Source organism: Vicugna pacos, chromosome 8, assembly GCF_048564905.1.
Source record: "Vicugna pacos chromosome 8, VicPac4, whole genome shotgun sequence".
NCBI classification, from domain to species: domain Eukaryota; kingdom Metazoa; phylum Chordata; class Mammalia; order Artiodactyla; family Camelidae; genus Vicugna; species Vicugna pacos.
Window position 1 is genome coordinate 54,601,795 of NC_132994.1, and position 16,617 is coordinate 54,618,411.

At 38.0% G+C, this 16,617-nt stretch overlaps 1 protein-coding gene across 2 annotated transcripts in view; it reads right to left on the minus strand.

Moving 5' to 3' along the window:
* MAP7 (microtubule associated protein 7) overlaps window positions 1-16,617 on the minus strand; it is a 156,361-nt gene that overhangs the window by 73,857 nt on the left and 65,887 nt on the right. Inside the window, exon 1 of one of the 2 annotated variants that reach the window (XM_072965910.1) lies at window positions 12,125-12,143. The exons of the other annotated variant lie outside the window; for it this stretch is intronic. The gene's annotated coding sequence lies outside the window, so the exon portion shown is untranslated. Of the gene's footprint in view, window positions 1-12,124; window positions 12,144-16,617 lie in introns of those variants that run through there. 2 annotated transcript variants of the gene reach the window in all.

Sequence of the window (16,617 nt, forward strand, 5' to 3'; positions counted from 1 at the left end):
GCTACATCCACTTCAAACAAGAGAATCCAATTACAAATTCTAAATCTGCCTAATCTTGAAGCTCTTTTAGGGTCACGAATAGCTAAGCCAAAATTAAGCTGATAAACTGCCTCCTTTCTTCTAAGTGTTTTGGGAATGTGGTTTATGAGGCCATTTCTTACTTGACAACCTCTGTTTGGGAGTTGGTAGCTACAGCATTTGGAGAAACTAGGAGGAGGGTGAGGGAGATTGGGAGGGTTAACCTGTACAGATAGCTCCTCCTAGAAGAAAGGGAAAAACGTTACTAAGTGGAGGTGGGGAGGAATGGAGCTGCTGTTAGCCAAGCCGCTCTCCTTCCATTCCAGGGAACACTGGTCTCGTCACTGGTCCCTAAGCCACTGGCCTTGACTGTCTTCCCACCCTCTTTATCCAAGAACCTGCTTCTGGACAATCAGCTGTGCTTTCAAAATCCCAGAAGAATCACTGTCAGAAAGGAAACTTATTTAAAGAACTATCTGAGCTTTCTAATGAGACATGAGTGAATCTCAGTGCAGTCCCTGAGTGTCCCTCCAACTTGCCACCTTCCCAAGATGTACCAGCAATGATCTAGGAACGACAGAGCAATGTGGGTTCCGTGTAGTTTACAAACGAAGCACAAGCCCAAGGCTTCTTCAAACATTTCTGTTCTTCTACCTCCTGTGTCAGAGCAGTGAAAGACCTCGGAAAATTTTCAAAAGGGTATGTGCTTTCTGTGAACAGTGAGGTAGGGAGAGGCTGTGATACTGTGTTTGGTCTTCATGTACTCGAAGGAAGGAGAACATTACAGCTGGGTGAGGACAGGGACGGGAGAAGGGGCGGGGAGACAGAGAATCAGCTTTCAGAGTACGAGCAATTGAAGGGTAAATCACTGTGCTGTTAGGACAGATGTTTACAAAGTGTTGAATGTTTAATTCTAAGTATTTTTTTCATAAAGATTCTATGGTAACATTACTACATAATAGGTTAATTAAGCTTTTGTGGGTTATCAGTTGCACATGCAATATTTTTATAATGAGAGTGTGTTCCAGCTTTCAAACAGCCAATTCATAAATGAACTTCCGGAACAAAACCATCAGGAATGGCTATTTTTTTCTAAACGCTACAAAAGTTTACCAAATATGTATAAGGTAAGGGTCATAGATGATCATATTTTAGAACTAGTTGAGAAAGGAAGTTTGCTCATAATTAGCCATTTCGATTTTTTAAATGTCTTAGAAATAGTCATTCATCTGTTCCTCAATTTAGTGCTTCTGGATATGCTAATCAGGTTACTGTAGGCAAGATTTTCTGGCAGGCAGCCTAAACTTGACCTGGTAAACAAATATTCAGTAGCAAAATTACGGTGACTACTGATGCCCGACAAAAACTCCATTTTTCTTACGTCTAAAAGATGAAAAGCCTTTTTCATTATCTGAAAACATCCTGGACAAGCATTTGCTTCACCTCAGAGCAGGAATGGGGACGGTGAGAGGCCAGCTGACACCCATCTCAGGGAGAGCTGAACTTCACACAAGGAGACATTTACCTTCTCTAACTCGCCAGACTGATTTTAGAGCCTCTTAATTTGAAAAAAAAAATAATCACATTAAAGTCATATGTGGAACTTGGCCTTCAGAATGATCAAATTAATGTGTGATCACATCAAAATGATTAAGTTTTTGTGCTGAATAACCAGTTATACACAATTTTTGCTGTATTAATATCGTCTTTAATAATAAATCAGCCTCAGCAATATGAGCATTGATGACATGATGGTATAATAAACCCACCATACACAGAGACAGGAATAAGTACAAATGACATCATTATGTCTCATCTTCATCATCAAGGCTGATTTTTAAAACCCTCCAAGTGTACTCACACTGTGCTGGGCTAGACTAGGTGGGTTAAACAGGTTAAAAGGGTGAACTTCTGAGACCTCTTGGCTACCTGGAATTTTACTTGTATATCTGGTAGAGCAACATCTCTATAACAAAGAAAAATGTCTTACAATGACATGCATCATTATCAGAAACACTGCCTACAGCACAAATACCTCACAAGGTACATTCTATCATCTTCAGTTTCAGCAAAGAACTGCCTCCTTGCCCCTTCCTTCCTCCCTCCACTGACCGACTCCCAGGCTGTCTGGTCTGTGTTGGAGGTGTTGCTGCTTCTAGTCAGTGTGAGATGTCCCATGATGAGAGCCCAACTAGCCCCCTCAGACTCCTTGGTAATGGAACTGGACAAGGCCTGGGTCCCACTCACAAGAGACCTCTACCAGAGAGAGCATCTCTGCACTCACACAGTGCTGACAGAGGAGGGACTTCCCTACCTCCCTCCCCAGAGCCCTTGGCTCACTCCACAGAGATGCAAAGAAGCCAAATAGCTTTGTTCCTAAGAATATAGTTAGCAGACATATCACTGTACCCTGGAGTAGAGCCAGCACCATCTCTGTGAGCGGTTCCCTGAAACTCACTGCTACCTATAGCAGTCAATACAGGTACTGCCTCTGCTGGGGTTATACAAACACCAAAACTGGTCTGACTTACATCAACCTGAGGTCACTTAGCTAAACTTGCGTATAAGAATGACCATTTCTGAAAGCGTGGCCAAGAAAGCAGAGTAGAAAGACCCTAAGCTCACCTCCTCTCACCAGCACACCCAAATCACAACCAACTGCAGAACAACAATGAAAAAGGCTGCAACCTACCAGAAGAGATCTTCCACAGCTAAAGACATAGAGAAGGAACCACACGAGATGAGTAGGAGGGGCTGACTCGTGATATAATCAAATCCCGTCCTCTCCCCTCCCATGAGGGACCCACAAACCGGAGAGTAACTATATTGCAGAGGGTCTCCCACAGGAGTGAGCATTCTGAGCTTCATGTCAAGCTCCCCAGCCCGGGGAGGTCCAGACCTGGGAAGAAGAGCCCCCAGAGCATTTGGCTTTGAAGGCCAGCAGGGCTGGACTGCAGGAGCTCCACAGGGTTGGGCGAAATAGAGACCTCACCCTTAAAAGTCATACACAAAATTTCAAGCACACCAGGACCAATGGCAAAAGCAGTAATCTGATTAGAGCCTGGGCCAGACCTATCTGTTGGTCTTAGACGGTCTCCTAGGGAGGCAGGGGGCAGCTGTGGTCACCCTGGAGACATAGAGATTGGCAGTGGACATATCAGGGAGTATTCATCTGCATGAGCTCTCCTGGCAGCTGACATCTTGGGTCATAAGCACCAAGACCTGGCCCCACCCAACAGCTTGTAGTCTCCAGTGCTGGGACACCTCAGACCAACAACTAATTGGGCGAGGACACAGACCCATCCATCAGTAGGCAGGCTGCCCAAAGACTTCCTGAGCCCATAGCCATTTTTAGACATGCCCCTAGACATGACCCTGTTTACCAGAGGGCCAAGACCCAGCACCACCCTCCAGTGGGCAGCACTGGCCCCTCCCACCAGGAAGCTTGTACCAACCTCACCACCAGGGGGCAGACACCTGAAGCAAGAAAACTATGATCCTGCATTGTGTAGAACGAGCCTGCAGACGCAGGCTAGACCCTACCCTGGGACCAGCTGACCGCTGGCCCTTGGGTGGCAAGACGGGAGGGCACTGCTGGGATGCATAGGATGTCTCCTACAGAAGGCCACTTCTCCAAGGTCAAAAAACATAACTAACCAACCACAGACATAAAAATGCAAATAGCAACTTAGATAAAATGAGGCCGCAGAGGAATGTGTTCCAGATGAAGGAACAACATAAAACCCCGGAAGAACTAAGTGACGTGGAGATAGGAAATCTACCCAGGGAAGAGTTCAGAGTAATGATCATAAAGATGATCAAAGAACTCGGGAGGAGAATGGATGCAAAGAACAAGAAGCTAGAAGTTTTTAACAAAGAATTAGAAAATATAAAGAACAGAGTTGAATACAATAACTAAAATGAAAAATATACTAAAAGGAGTCAATAGCAGAATAAATGAGGCAAAAGAACAGATCAGTGAGCTGGAGGGCAGAGTAGTAGAAATCACTACCACTGAACAGAAAAAAATAAAAAAGAATGAAAAGAAATGAGGACAGTTTAAGAGACCTCTGGGACAACATCAAACACACTAATATTCACATTACAGAGGTCCCAGGAGGGAAATAAATAGAGAAAGGGCCTGAGAAAATATTTGGAGAGATAATAACTGAAAACTTCCCTAACCCGAGAAAGGAAACAGTCATCCAAACCCAGGAAGCACCCCGGAGAGCCCAGGAACGTCCCATACAGGATTAACCTAAAGAGGAACACAGCAAGACACACTGTAATCAAAGAATGATGGTTTCATCTAATTTTTTAGGGAAAGAGAATTTGCAGTCATTTCATAAGAAACTACAATGAAACGTCTGCTGGCAACACATTTTCATTTCCATTGATCTGGAAATTATTCTGAACCAGTTTTAAAAGTTTATTGATTCTTATTTCACTAGGGAAAAAAAAACATTTAGCCCTCTTACAAAACTCGGCTAAAACAAAAAGTTTAGGCTGAATATCAAAGCCAGAGAAACAATCTTAATACTAGGCAATGTTCAAAATGTTGACTATATTCATATTTTGGTTTTATGTAATTATAAACCTTTTTAGATTACTTGAAACCATGCTCTAAATTTTAATTAGAAATGTCCAATTCAGGGGGGAGGATATAGCCCAAGTGGTAGAGCACATGCCTCGCATACACAAGGTCCTGAGTTCAATCCCCAGAACCTCCTCTAAAAATAAAACAAATAAGTAAACCTAATTAACCCCCATCCCTACCCCCAAAAATATAAATATCCAATTCAGCAGACTTTGAGTCGGCTCTCTCTTATCTGCTATCAGATTAACTACAAAAGGAAGGAAAAGTGGCCTGAGGCAAAGCTGAGAAGAGAAAAAAAAAAAATGGAAACCACTGAAAACATTCAACTAACACTGTAAAACAGGAGAAACACAGAGTGCTCATTAGAAAATTCAAGCTTTAAAAAGTTATTTAAGACAACAGAATCACTATAGAGAAAGAAAATATATTAGTAACAATAATAAAAGCAACAACTATGAGAGTGTTCTATCAAGTCCTATCCAATATAGTGAGCACTGTGCTAGCTCCTACCTCCATCACATCTAATTCCTGTAGGCACGTTACATTGAAAACACAGAGGCAGAGAATACACGTTCAGAATGGGGTATGGATCTGCCTTGGTTTGCCTCCAGAATCTGTGTAGTTTTCATTTACCATGCTGATTTTTGAAAAAACGGGTTAGACACACTCACCTACTAGATGACCTGGAGAATAATTTGGATCTGTTCCTGGGGCGTGAGAGGAGACCAGTGGCTTTTTCTTTTTCTTTTTAAAACATTTTTTAAATTGAGTTATAGTCATTTTACAATGTTGTGCAGTGGCTTTTTCTTTTATTTTTCTCTGATGAGAAAAAGCAACGAGAGGCCTCGTGCCTCTGCTGACCTGTCCTGACCCTACGGAGAACTGGCATATTTGCTTTGTGAAAGTTCAGCCATGCATGGGCAAGTACACATGAAGTCACAGTAGTTTTACTATTTCCCAGTGTTTTCATAATACTAATGAATTCATAATAAAGCCACCATTAGTTTTACAGAAAAACAGTGGTCTCCAAGACTAGAGAAATGGAAACAAGATCTTCAGCGAAATTACAGAAAATCCACATGGGATGAAATCCTATTCTTCTTTCTCTTTCGAAGCTCTCGCTTTCCCTTTCCCTAGTTTAAGTAAACTGTATAAAATGGAGAGAACAATAAATAACTCTCATCGCAAACTGACAGTAGATATAAGATAAATGTTTCAATCACCTTTTCTGTCAAAACTCAGGCTACTGAGTACAGTTGACACATGCAGCTCAGTCTTAAATTGTACTAATTTGTATTTAGTCAAAGTGAGACATTACTTCTATGTTCAACTGTGCTGTTGATGAGTTAACACCTAAAACCCTGTGCACGATGCATACAAGCCTCAGGATGCACCCAGGAGCCTCAGACCCATGCAGTTTCGATTTTCGAGGAATAAAAGTAACAAGTTTATTGCTCTCTCTCTCTCTCTCTCTCTCTTTTTCACTTTTCAAAATGAAATGCAACTGCTTTCAGGCTCTCTATCTAGCTGCCCCTTGAACAACATGGGCTTGAACTGGGTGAGCCCACTTACACGTAGATTTTTTTCAGTGGCACATCCTACGGTACTACATGGTCCGTGGTCGGTTGAATCCATAGATGTGGTTCCCACTACTGGGCTGTCATAAGAAATCACAAGTTTCTAGCTCAGAATTAAGCTAGGATTATATTAATAATTGAGTAGACATAAGTCACCTTTTTTTTTTTTTTTAAAGATAGTATAGGTCTGAAAGAAAGGAAATCTTGGTAAGACAATAACAAAACGAGAAGTTTGAGAGTCTGAAGCTGACAGATAGACGTAAATAGGGAGTGGCTGGCTTAGTCGTCACCTTCATGCCTGGTCTCGCTCCTGCCGTGAAGGGTAATCTTGGGCTGATGGCCAGTCTGATATTGTTAGATTCAGTTTAAACTCAGTTTATTACAATGGGCTGCTGGCTAGGCTGGGCAGGTTAGCTTGGTTGGCTAGAGCAGGAGCTTGAAGGTCAAAGCACGATCCGCATAGAGAATCACAGAGAAGTACAATGAATAAGGGGTGAGAGGCCTGTGTTGGGTGGTTTTATATATGTAATTACTCAGCAAAATATTTAACAAGCAGGCACTGTTCCAGGCATAACACAAAGATAATGGTAGCGAGGTTAAAGTCTCTCAAGAGAGACTGAAATAGACAAAACATAATGCGGTAAGTACCACGGTACAAGATTCTGCTAAGAGAGGCTTCCCGGAGCAGAGAACACTAAAGCCTGAGTAGGTATGTAGGTGGGGGGGCATTTCTGGTCAGGGAGAAAGCAAGATAACCAAAAGCAGGAAGTAACTGACCTATCTCAGGGAAAAAGGCAGAAGATATGCATCAACCTTCAATCATGCCTACTTGAAAGTGTGTCAACTTCTTTTATAAATGAAAGATTGCATCTTCCCTTTATTCCTTTAAAAATATTTTTCTTAAAAGATAGAAAATTTTTTCACTTGTTGCAAGGAGGAAACTATACATTTCACGTCACATTTTTACTGCTTCGTAATTTTAGAATGCAGGTCCAAGGACACAAACTGTCAAAGCCTACTAGAAGGAAAGCCCAGATTAAAATAAAATTATTTTATCTTAAAAAAATCTAAGTCTTATTTTAAAGATCATTTTGCTTTCGGATTTTTAAGCACAGTAAGTACTTGATAAATTTTAGTATTTTATCTTTTGTTTCTCACGTATAAGATCAAAACCACTTATTTGCCACCCTATATTGCTGTGCTTGTGTTACAAAAAACAAGAAGTATTTTGATTCCAGGAATTAATGCAAAAATACTGATAAAATTAAATAGAGTTCAGTGCTTTTCAAACAGAATTAATGGTATTTCATAACTTTCCTTAAGTAGGTCTAATCATTTTTGTCTTTTTGTCATTTCATGATTAAATTTCACTACTTCAGTACATAGGAAGCTATTTCTTGCCTCCTCCACCCCCTTATTTAGATCATGAATATTCTTGTAAATCTCAGGAAAGCCACTGGCTCCTTACCCTGAAAAACTGTACATGCAACTTCAGAAAGTTTCATGGCCCCCAGGGACTGATGGTCAAGTACTCACCTACCTCCTGCCACAGCAAAAGGTGTTTTAAGCAGTTATGAGTTCCAAACTATAGAGTAAATCTTCCTCATTTCTTGACATGAATTTTTTAATCAAACAAATCTTTAAAAATGTGATAACATAAAATAGTTCTTACAGAACAAACTGACAAAGTCCTTCCCATTTGAGGGTTTGTATGAAAACCACCAATGGGCCTTTAACACAAAGATGTTCAGGTCTCACCCAGACCAGCTGAACTGCAGTCCTGAGGCACAAGGCTTAATTAGCTGTGCAATTTTAAATAGCTCTCTAGAGGAGTTGGTTGTACATCTCTGATTTAGAACAAATGGATTATGGAATTTAAACTAGGATTCCTCTCCCATAGACTCAAGTGATTTTTCATTCCTTGGCAAAAAAGGCAAATCTGAGTTTCCTGGAAGAACAGTTTAAGAGGAGTCCATGGGCTCCAGGCTTCCCCTGGCTTCAATCTGGAGTGTGCATGCCCCTAAGGATACCTGAAGGCTTTCCACAAAAAGATTTTAACCTTTATTTTTTAACCTTTTTTTCTGCTCTGGACTTCTTTGGCAAAGGTCAGGCTAGACATGCACAAACCAAAATACATAGCATTATTAAAAATGCATATTTAAATTGTATTTAAAAGCTTATCAAGATATTAAAATGTTTGTACTACAGAAATATATATACTACTTTATTAACCCATTAAATAACACAACCTTGAGGCATGTCTCATAAATGTTGATTTCAAAGCAGTTATTTGTTTAAACTGCCTTTTGAGGACACAGTTTTGTTCTGAAACAACTGTAATGTGATATGAAAATATCTGACTCCTGTTAATGTTACTGCTACAGTAGGTTTTTGCTCAGATTCACAACTAAAGGGAATGTTCAATTTCCAGAAGAGGTTACTGGAAATAAAAGATGCAATTATTTTCCTCATCCAAATTCATAACCTCCAGGTTAAAAAGCCCTTGCTTAAGGGAGCACATGTACATGGAGGATTTTAAGGGACTCAGTTTTCAGTTTCTTTCCTAAAGTCTTTTTCACCTGGCTTTTCACATTATCCTTCTCCCACTATCATAAGAAAGGCAAACCATTTATGCATCCTGAATGTCATGTGCTTCGTGGTTCATGGTGTAAAAACTCCAAGTGCCACCAAGGAACAAGGAACAAATGCACAGCTCCTGAAGAGGAGCCACTGCAAACAAGGCAAGAAATATTATGGGAGCAGAGCCTGCTCTATGCGAGTCAAGGGGATCAGGACATGCCACCCCCACATATGCCACTTTGGCCTACTGATGATTTTGAGCTGAAGGCAAATGAGAAACACCCAATACAGGGAGCTCTCTGTCCTTCCCTAAATTTATGCCTAAAAGCAGGGCATACATTTTCCTTTGTGAAAGTGGCAAATTTTCATTTGTAAAGTTGCTCTCCTTTCCCATCCCAGGAACAGGAGAATGACTTACCACCAGAGACAACCTGAGTCTGCACGACAAACCTTCCTAAATAACCCTTATCTACCAATAGTTTCTCCCATATATGTACCCCCTATCCTGCCATAATTTACAGCCCCAAAAGCCTGAAACCTCTTTCCTTTGTCTAGTCACTTCTTTACAAATTACCACCCCTTGTTAAAATGGGATATAAGTCCCTGCGTTTAAACATTTCTTTGGATTTTTACAAAATTTTTGTGAAGCCCTCATGTATGTAAAAATACAAAGAAACATATGCCTTTTATCCTGTTAAACTGTCTTTTGATAGTTTAATTTGCAGGCCTTAGTTAAACTACCTAAAAGGGTAGAGGAAAAAATTTTCTATCACTACACAAGTAAAAAGGTTTGCTTTGCCTGTCCATCTATATTAGTGTGTTATTTGTCATAAGGCACAAAATATACTTATTTGCACTGAAAAATGAAGTCAGACCTTTTATAACAAGTAGGATATGGCTAATTGTGCAATCAAGATTTTTTTGATAAAATAAATGAGCTAAATCTGTAGCTTCCAACTTTTGATAAAGATGTATTTAAAGCATGCATAAACTATGCAACTTTCTAAAATTAGATCCTTTGAAACGATTTAAACTATTTTAAAATAAATAATTTTGGATTTCAATTTGTAAATCTATAAAGTGGCATGTAATTTTTCAAATTTCTTCTATGCTTCATGCCAGCAAAAGTGTCTGAAGGCCAACCAATGTTTCTTAGAGTATGGCCCATGAACCTCCATCAGAAACATCTGGTTATTTGTTAAAAATGCAGATTTTTATGCCCCACCTTAGACCTATAGAACTTGAAACTGTAGGGGTAGGGCCTGGGAATCTTCACTTTTAACAAGCATCATGGTTGAAATGGATGTAAACCAAAGCTGAGAACCACTGTACTTTATGTTACTTTAAGTTCTTTACTGCTTTATGGTGAGATCTTCCAGAAGCAATAAAGTTTGAATCATTTTTTGGACCCGTATTTATCCTTTGAATCCATGGACTGGCATTTGTTATAAGCTAAATTATATATACACTCAACACAAGCTACTGATACTTATTCAGGGTTTGTATGGCAGAGTCAATGTCAATAGGAAGCATCTCTTTATGCATTACTTAATTTTCAGTGGTACAGAACTGCACTGTTTTAATACATATTCCTTAAAAATTTGATACCATTTTTGGATAAGTTATTAAGCCCGTCAAAGAACAGAAAGGCAAATATTCCTTTTTATACAAACACGACCCCTACCACATGATATAATAATAGATTTAAACAATGGCCTTCAACTATCTAATTATTTTCAGAAAAAACAATAAAGCTCAAGGGTTAAAGCTCAGGGCATTTGGCATTCCATGGACACTTCATTAAGATTTCTAAAAAAAATTTTCTAGCCTAAAATTGTATTAGTCCTGCTACTTGAAGCTTCAATTTTGAGACTTCAATGAATAGAAATTCAGCAAATGACCCGGTATAAAATTAGTCTCGAAGAAGTTTGGCCCTACCCATGGGTACTTTCTACAGGTAAGATGTGCTGACTAATTGTTCAAGCCTACATCCTTGTTAGGTCTCTCAGTTTTCATGTGATCAGATGAACCCTCCCCCAAGGTCAACTGCTAGTTAACTCATGTGATTCCACTATTAATTGACAACACAGACTGAAATCCAGAAACCTGCCAAGGAGTAGATCTCGTACTCAGTCACTCAGCAGCCAACACAAGCTCAGTTACAAGACACTATATTTATGGGCAATATACAGTAGACTAATTCTTGTACGTAATCTAAAATCTATTCTTGTATTAAGTCAGACTAATAGAGAGCTGTGCAATGAACCACACTGTCTTCTGTAGAACCTGCTTTTACAGTTAATCCTCAACTTTAGAAGTATTAGACACCTCCACTCTAGAAAGTTAATTTGCTTGGATATACTCGATCTGTTTTGAATGTCTTAACGCTCATTTCTACACTGAATAACAGCTAAGGCTAAACATACACACACACACACACACACACACACAGCCCTGATATATTTACATCATAAACCAGAGTATTTTAAACTAACATACATACTTCTCTACACATATACCACAAACATAAATTTAAAAAACTGAAACAGAGGATTTCTTTATTCAGAGCTTCTCTTTCCTTTTGTCAAGCAGTAGAGATGTGTTTTAATATTAACTCAACTAAGATATATACTTACATTTTATAATACATCTTTAACTAAAATAATTAAGGCTAAATTTAAAGCCTCAAAGATTGGCTGAATAAGCATCATTTTGAAATACTTCAGTAAGTGGTGCTTAACAAAAATTGAAAAAATACTGTTCTTTTATGTCAATTTTCCCTGGAACTCATCACCTAAAGCTATTAAGCAATACCTTCATATCATGCTGTGCTAAAACACAGTATTTTTTTTAAAGGACAAGATGTCCAAGGAATTAGAAATATGTTGTTTTAAGACTTACGAAGGAATACACAGGTTCCGGAAATAACAGGTTCTGTGCTAGAAAAATCTTTATAAACTTTACTTTCAATAAGGTCCTTTCGGCAAGACTATTACTTAAACCTTTGTGTGATGAGAGTCAAGCCTTTTAAAAGGCCATAACTGTAAAAGGACAATGAATTTCTTTCATAATATTCCTATTCTACAAATTAGTGCTATAGCAATGCCTGACAGAGATGCAGGATGAAGAAGTAATGAAGCAATCCTTTCAATCAGATGCTGAGAGAGGAAACGCACTTTAAAGACTACTTTTTAAAGAAACTTCATGGAATGTTAGAATGACTAAAATAATCCTTCCCCATACCTTTACTCCATCCATCCACTGCTTACAGACTGCCTACATCCAACATGCTAAGCACTGGGGATATAACAGTGGGCAGAAGCAGGCACGGTTCTACCCATATGGAACTTACAGGCTACAGGGAGGCAGGCCGTAGAAGAATGATCGCACCCATGAATGTCACGCTTTCAACTGAGATAACAGGTCTGCAAGACAAGGACACATTCTATGGAGGAATATAACACAGGAAGCTGAATAAATGCTACTATTCAAAATCCCATGTGGCTTCTTTTAAAGCTTTTGTCTTTCTAACTAACACAATTCTGGATACAACTCTAGATAGAAAAATATAACTGAAACAATTTAGAATCCAAAATTTATTTCTGAGGAAATTTCTTCATTTAATTAGTTTTTAAATAACACTTTCACCTCTACCATATAAATGCAGATTTTTTTAATGGAATCTAATTCCCACCATGGAATACTTTTTTACCTATCTAACTAAAAATTAAGAACTTAACACTTCAATATAAAATCAGTATCTTAAGTATTGAATTATTTTTAAGAGGGGCTTTTAGAAACATGACTTTTCTTCAAAGTAGCTAAATATCGGAAGAGGCAAAGCTAAAGAGCATAAATCAATGTCTTGTGTTTTGAAGATTACTGCTAACCTAACAAGCAACTGCAAATGCATGGAGGTAAAAACCTTTCTGCTTTTCTCATGGGTGTAATTTTGAAATGTTCTGATGAACAGCTACTGGCTGTAAACCCTGTGTACAATACCCAGCATATTTCAACAAAGCTTAATAATTAATAAACATCCTAGGTCATTAATTTATAATAAATTTAAGATGCTTCAGAGTTTTCAAATGCACTTAAGAGTCTACCCAATGGTAATTAGCTGAAGGTGACAGCTCTAAAATTCCTTGATTTGCATGTATCATACTATGCCTTCTGAAAAATCCAGTGAACCTGGGTCTACTCGCCCAAAGTGCAGCAAAGCCAATCTGCTGACACTGTGGTGAAGGACGGCACAGCCTTTGTTGTAGGATGCCAAGCAAGGAGAATGGGTGCTCATGCTCAAAAGACCCAAACTCCCTAAAGGCTTTCAGGGAAAGATTTTTAAAGATAGTTTGAGGGAGTGGGTCCTGTGGTGAGTGATCAGCTGGTGCACAGTGCTCAAACTGGTTGCTAGTGAGGTAACAGAGTGGTATTTTGGGAATCTCAATTACCAGTTTTCTGGCTGTAACCAGTCTGGGGTCTACGTGTTGGTGTATGGTGTATGGTCAACATACAGTTAACTTCCTCCACCTGGTAGGGGTTTTAGTATCTGTAAAATTCAAGGCTATGGCTCAGGATATTACCTATAGCCCTTGAGAAGGAACTAAAGGTCTTTGATTTTGTTTCATGGCTAAACTATTATTTTGTCTTGCTTGACTGCTTCCCTTTGTTTCTGCATTTTTTCACTTCTCAGACTAAATTTGCTCTTTAGAACTCAGAGAAGGCCTAGGACGCTAAAGCTTTTGTACAAGTAAGAGATGGAGGAGTGGGGAGATCTGTCCCAGGAAGGCCACACAAGATCCTGCTTGGTTTCAGTCCCATTGGCAATCAAGTGCTAATTTGGATTTAGGGCTGAATAGCTCATGAAGATTTAATCCCAACCAAGTGATCTATTTGCATTAAAGATATCTTCCATTACCCCTCATCCAAAGAGGTCTACTTGTGATTATTTGAGATGTTAAATTCAGTTGGTAGACGGGATACCTGGAGACAAGCATTTGCTTCAGTTTATGCAACCCCTTACAACCACAGTGCAGAGTCATGAATATTGGAACTAGCTTCACCTATGGTTAGGACTACCCCTTTCTGAATCTTTGGTGGGATATTCCTCATTTTTCATCTAGTGTGGACCCTGAAGAGGAATATTAGACATGTGCGTCCAAATGTAGCACTGAAAACCTGAAAATATGTGGAGCAGAAAGCGACAGTATTCGAGTTACACTATATTGGCATAATTCTAAGAAAGGAATTTAGTAGTATGAATCTACTGCTGTTAAATGGTTTAAAACTATCAACTCCATAATTCTACTTCTAAGACTCTATCTTAAGGAAATAATCTAAAATACAGCTTACACCTAAAGATGTCCTTTAGAGTACCATGAAGGGCAACACCACATATCATTTCAAAAGGTGCCACTTTGGTATTAAGTATTATTTTCAATTGAAGGCAACTGAGAACCAACAGTATAAAGAAGTCTCTGCATACACACCTGCCACCCCTCTCCCATCTGCCTAAAATCAAGGCAGTAATTTCCTTTGTGACAGTGTCCCCTTCTCCTGTATCAGAAAGAGGAGAGCGACTCATCCCCAGAGACAAGAGACGAGTTTGCATAAACAAACCTTACTACATTAACCCTTATCTTTCACTAGCTCTATTTCCCAGTCACTTCCCCACAGTTTATCATCTCTTGAAGCCCAAACCCCCTTTCCTTTGTTAAAATGGTATCTACTGAAACCAACTAAAATCCCTAAATGACATTCTTGTTTTGTTTAAGTTGATTGTGGCTGTTGGCTAGTATTGAGAACACTGAATCACAAAAACATCACACCTAAATGCTTATATATTTAAATTATGTATTTTTGAGTATCAGAAGTAAAATAAAAAATTCAAAGCAAGAATTCTTAATACTTTTAATGAAATGTTATATAAAATGTTAATCTTTGACTCAGGACTTTATAATCATTGAGTTACAGAAAAACATGAAAACTATGCATTGTTAATATTAAATCAAGTAAGTGAAAAGCTTAAATATTAACTTTTACCTTCTTTGTCCTTCATATGTTATTAGCTATTCAGGTTATTTTATTTTGTCTGCGATTAGACATTAAGAATACATTTATATAACCAGATTACTATCCAGAAATGGATATTGGCATTATCTTTTAAAATAGAATAGGTCTTATAGAAAAGTACCTTCTAGTGGAGAATGATTCTCATGTACTAAAATTTTAAACCAAGTTTTGAAATTTGCCTATAGTTCAATTGAAATGTATTTATTCATGTCGCCTGGAGGTTCTGATAAGAAAAATAAATTATATTGTCAAGACCATACACTGATGCTTGCATTTCAGTACTAAAATGTCAGTTCAGAGAACAGTCAATTCAATGACTCAATGAAATGCTGAGAAAGAATTGGTGATTTTTAATATATAGTTTACATCTTAGACTATGAAAAATAAATCTTGGAATTTTAATATCTCTAGGTTGTGTGATCATATGTGTTGTTGCCTTGATACCCTTCCTGTAGATTCACTAGCAACACACATTTCCTAGAAAAAGGATTTTAAACTAGCCTTTAATATGCCCCTGCTCTTTATGAATACCCGTGTGTTTTGTTATGGAGGGCCAAGTTCAACTCCATTTAACCTAACATACTTTGAAATCTCAGGAGGTTTAGGTGAGTGAATGATCATATTTGAAAACTTAAATTGTATTGAGTTAATTGTATTTAAATTGTATTAAAAATTTCAAAGACCACCTAATCTAAGTAATCATCAGGCTCAGAAAAGTAAAAGCTCTGAAAAAAATCAGAGAATCATTTCCTTTAGGAAAATTTCTAATAGATTTCTATACAGAGTAACAGAGGCTGATTAATATATTTTAAGATAAGTTTGTTATCATTCATTTAAAAGGAAAAGAATACACCCAATGATATTTATAAAGAATTAAAATAACCACAAACACAATTTCCATTTATTGAACACTATGTTCTAGACGACACTAGATGCTTTAAGCATTTCCCCTCAATTTATTCCTTACAGTAAGTCTGCAATTTAGGTAGTACTCTCCCCAGAGATGGAAGCTGAGCTCAAAAAACTTAAGAAATCTGTCCAACATAAATGGCTAAATCATGAATAAAATCCACATCAATTTGACATTAGAACCTAGTATTTTAACCTATATGCCATAGTGTTTGCTAGATTTCTTTTTTCAAATACATTAAAAATTGTACCTTCGTCTTTTTTTTTTTTTTACTGTTTTGGTGGGATTCCTCTCCCCTAATTAATGATATTCTGACAAATACAGAATATATATAAAGTCAAGTATTTAAAATTCTTATTTAAGGAAAGAACTTGCACTGTATTTTAGTATGTATTCAAGTAACATTGTAATTTGCTTAATGGATTATAAATCACTTTCTTGTGTATAAACTCCTAACTTGATTATAGCAGGTATGACTGCTGCCACTTTACGGCGGGAGGAGGGCGGGCTGAGGCTCAGAGAGGTCAAATGGGACTGGCCTGTGGCCATACAAGACAGTGTTAGAGCTGAGTTTTAAAACTTGGTCTTTTGACTCTAAAGTACAATAATTTTTTTTTAAATTGAAGTATAGCTGATTTACAATGTTGTATTAGTTTCTGGTATACACAGTGATTCAGTTATACATATATATTCCTTTTTATTATAGGTTATTACAAGATACTGAATATAGTTCCCTGTGCTATACAGTAGGACCTTGTTTATTTTGTAAAGCAATTTGTCTTTTTGATAGAGGTATAGATGCAATGTAACTTTGAGAATGGCTAGTGCTTTGTGAAAGCCTTGTTTAACAAGATCTTTAGCTT